The sequence below is a fragment of the Bos grunniens genome, chromosome 5, assembly GCF_055505025.1.
Source record: "Bos grunniens cultivar Pamir isolate PY7600 chromosome 5, Bosgru_T2T1.0, whole genome shotgun sequence".
NCBI lineage: Eukaryota > Metazoa > Chordata > Mammalia > Artiodactyla > Bovidae > Bos > Bos grunniens.
The window spans coordinates 112,714,367-112,718,526 of NC_141169.1; the positions used below are offsets into that span (position 1 = coordinate 112,714,367).

A 4,160-nucleotide genomic window follows, 5' to 3' on the forward strand; every position below is an offset into this window, starting at 1 on the left:
CCTGCCATGCGCTGTGCGTATAGTTTATCGCCTGGCTGTGCGCCACCGTCCTTCCCGCCTGGAGGACCCAGCGGCTGTCACTGTCATTGTCTGCACTGCTGTTGCAGCAGCAGAAGGAGGTGTGGTGCAGAACAGGCACCCTGGGTTCAGGAAGCTGAGCCAGGCCAAGGTGGAGAGGACGTGCACCTTAGGAGGTGGTGGGGTGGATGTTAGCATGTTCTCTGGGGTGCGGGGGTGGGGAGGGAGGGAGGAGGGCATCGCTGGATCAGCCTGAAGGCTTTGAAAAGTTGGACAGGTCTGACTGACTCAACCCTCCTCTGTGAAGCTTCTGCCCTCCCGGCTCTGAAATGAGGGAGGCCCTGCCTCCCACTCCCCACTCTATGCTTCTGCCTGAAATGATACACACCCATTCTGTGCCTGGAGACAGGACACCATCTTTCTGCCTCACCATCACATCCGCAGTATCTGCTTAGTAACGACTCATTTGATGATTGAACACTTGACAGCCACGTGATGCAGAGAATAAGTCAGGCTCATACATGTGGGTGGTGTCAGAGGCTCTGGAGTTGATCATGACCTTTCAGTCTTTTTTTTGGTTCTGACGCACAGCATGTGGGATCTTAGTTCCCCCACCAGAGATTGAACCTGTGTCCCCTGTGTTGGAAGAGCAAAGTCTTAACTACTGGACCACCAGTGAAGTCCCTTTGACCTTTCAGTCTTATTCCTGACTCCTGAGACCGGACAGGGAAACAAAACAGGATTTAATTTCTTAAGGACTTTGGAGTCCTTCCTGATCCAAGCCTCTGGGAAGGCTTCTCCTTTCAGCATGTGTCCTCAGTGGACAGTCTTCATTTCCCAATTGCCCAGGTCTCCAGGCCTCTCTGGCTGCTCAGGAATGACCCTGTCTGCGTGCTTCTTGCAAAGGCTAACACAAAAGCAGAGAAGAAGATGGGCTTTGAGGTGAGGAAATGTGTCCACAGCCATCCAACAAGTCATGGGAAGGGCTCGAATCTGGTTATTCAGACCCTCCTAGGGCATTGTCACTGCATCCCATGGTCTCTTCAACTGATAGCCACTTGTCTGCAGCCACTAGAAAGCAGCTCCAGGGACAAATGTCCATGTCGTAGGAGACCCGCTAGGACCTGTTACGGAAGCCAGCAAATGCCTGGGGAGCCTGGAGGAGGAAGGGAGGAAAGGCAAGAACAGGCAGCATGGCCACAGAGGCCACAGTCCTCTGGGCACAAGCACGGGAAAAGCACATCCCATCCCATGCTAAGAGCCAAGAACCATGCCTGGGGGCCCTCACTTCCCGAGGAGCAGCTGGACTCCCTGGCTCATCTCCTCCTGGAAGTCTTGGAAGCTGGGCGATTGGACAAGGAAAGGCATTTCACGTGGTACCTGGAAGGCTTTATTCATCTGTTCATTCAATGGATATTTACCGCGTGCCAGGCCTGAGGATGAATGATGAGCAAGGGAGTCCCTCGCAGATTTAGCATGGGGACCCATCCTGCTTGCTGTCATCTTCACTGAGGCTCTGGCAGTGAGAGGACAGAGCAGAGGGGGCAGGCTTCCCCACTCTGGCACGCATCAGCTAAATGACCCAGCAAGCTGCTCCACATCCATCCGAGTACGACGGGGATACTCTTGGTACCAGGCGGAGTGAAGCACTCAGCTCAATGGCCAAGATAGATGGGGAGCTCCGGAAGGGCTGATGCCTCTGGTGGTGTGTGACTCGGAGGGTGGAGGGCAGGGGGAGCATTTCCCTTATGGAACATTCTCTTCTTGATGTTTTCCCCTGCTCCCTCCTGGGAAAATGGCCACTTTCAATGGTGAGTAGTTGGCCCAACACAGGCTTTCCCAGGTGCCTCAGCGGCAAAGAATCCGCCTGACAAGGCAAGGAAACACAGGAGAAGAGGGTGGATCCCTGGGTCTGGAAAATCCTCTGGAGGAAAAGGCAACCCACTCCAGTATTCCTGTGCCTGGGAGATCCCACGGACAGAGGAGCCTGGTGGGTTACAATTACTGGGGCTGCAAAAGAGTCAGACACGACTGAGTGAGCACACTATACAGCTGGCACGTGGAATTAAAGGCTGGTTCACCTGAAAGAAGTTTCCAGGTCAAGGTTCTCAAAGTAAGAAAAGTTCCAGAGATGCCACGTGGCACCCTCTGTTCAGGGCCAGAGCTCCTCAGTGCCCTCTCACCCCTCCCCCACCCCAGCTCTTGGCATTTGTTACTTGCAAGCCTGCAAGAGGGCCACCGTCTTACCTGGTTGTGCAAAAGTCCCAAACCTTTCTTGACCGATTAGTTTGGGGTAAAATTTTTTTTTAAATTTTTGTTTGGCGACTCCTTCCTATATAAAATACAAATGAAACCCAAACCAAGGAAATAGGACATCAGACAGGCCCGCCGAACCTCCGGGCCAGTCCCGAACCCTCCATGACGCTCCTGGCCCTCCTCAGCTTCCTTCTAACCCTTTCCGCGCACTTGCCGGCCACAACAACAGCCGGCGTCTCCCGGGCATGGACCGGGAGGAGCCCCAGGGCCGGCGTGGGTCGCGGCGCAGGACGGGAGGCTGCAGGTCCGGAAGCAGCTCCCGGGTGAGGCTCCGCGGGGCGATGCTGACCCCTGGCGGCCGCTCGCAGCGCCTCGCGATCCTCCTGGGGCAGACGAAGAAGGCAGAGGCCAGGGCTCAGCAAACTTCCTATAAATGGCCACAGAGTAGATGTTCTAGGCTTTCAGGACATTGGGGGTAGGGGGTCGGTGACGACCACAACCGCTGCAGTAGTAAAGCCTGAAAGCACTGTGATTGAGAGTGGGGTGGCTTTCCAGTGAAACTTTGTCGACCGTGAAATTTGAATTTTGTATTATTTTTGCGTGTCACAATATTACCCATCTTTTCATTTTCCCACCCCATTTAAAAAAATGTAAAAATCATTCTCAGCTCAAGAGTTGTGCAAAAATAGGCAGTGACTGGATTTGGCCTGCAAGCCAGGTGGACCCCTGGCCAGGGCCACTTTCCTCCCACTTCCCAGCTCTAACTGCCAACTGTCACCACTGCGATTCTTCACTGCTTTGCCACTGTTCCGCCAGGAGGACTCCCCAACCCCCAACAAGGTTGCTGCCACTGAGCCCCCTTCCTAACAAAAATTCTGGGGTTGTTGGTTTTCACTCATTTCATAAGTTTGTGTAAGTGTCCTTACATTTACATAAGGTGCCCAGCCCTGTGCTGAGGGCCATAATAACCAACATGGGTTTAACATTTGCTTTTGTTCATCTGTTAGTTCAAACAAACTTACTGAGAAATTCCTGTGTCCCAGGCACTGTAATAAGACAGACTTGGTCTCTGCCCTCAAGGTGTCGATAACCACGTGTAGAAGATGGACACAGAAGGCAAACGTGATGATGGAGAAGAAAAGGGGGTGTAGCAGCCCAAAGGAAGCACTTAACTCAACCTGGGGGTAGAGGTCATGGAAGGCTTCCTGGAGGAGGAGGTGATCTCTGAACCAACACTTGAAGAGTGAATGAGAGAGGGGAGACGGAGGCAAGACATTCCAGGAAAATGTCCAGAGCCTAGAAAGAACTCTTTCAAGAGAGTTTTAAACACCAAAGACAATCTTCTCTATGTCCTTCAGTTATAGTATCTGCCCTCAAGGCCTCCCCAGTCTGGTGAGGGAGACAGGCTGTATCACAAGCTGTCATATGGTTATGGGGAGAGATTTAAAGAAGTTTTCTCTCCAACCTCATATGATCAGTGAGCCTCAGGAGTGTAAGTGAGGGTTAAGTCAGGGCTCTGAAGCTATGAACAGTCCCTATGGCCAGGCCTGGGCTGGGCCTGACTCTACACAGGGAACTGAGAGAATCTAGGGAAAGACGATGTGGGTGGCTTCTCTGCTCCAGAAGCCCCTGGGAGGAACAGGGGCTGGACCTGAGCCTTGAAAGAAGTGTACACCTCAGAACTGGGGAAGGAAGAAAGGGGAACCGAGGCAGCAGCACCGGCGCAGACAAGCTCACTGAGGAAGGAATGGGTGTGGCCCCGCTGAGAGGCCACCAGGAAGTCCTCCTGCAGGAGGGAACCATGCTTCCAGTGTGGGTCTCCCAACCACCTCAACCAACAGGTGTAAGTTTCCTCAGCCCCACCAATTAAAAACCGTGACCTTGGA

At 53.2% G+C, this 4,160-nt stretch overlaps 1 long non-coding RNA gene across 1 annotated transcript; it reads right to left on the reverse strand.

The window, feature by feature from the left end:
- Positions 1–745: 745 nt before the first annotated feature.
- On the reverse strand, positions 746–3,467 carry LOC147373116 (uncharacterized). The gene is made up of 2 exons (XR_015164530.1): positions 2,266–3,467; positions 746–2,028 (listed from the first exon to the last, which is right to left on the reverse strand). It is a non-coding gene; the product is annotated as an uncharacterized LOC147373116 (long non-coding RNA).
- Between the last annotated feature and the right edge of the window lie 693 nt (positions 3,468–4,160).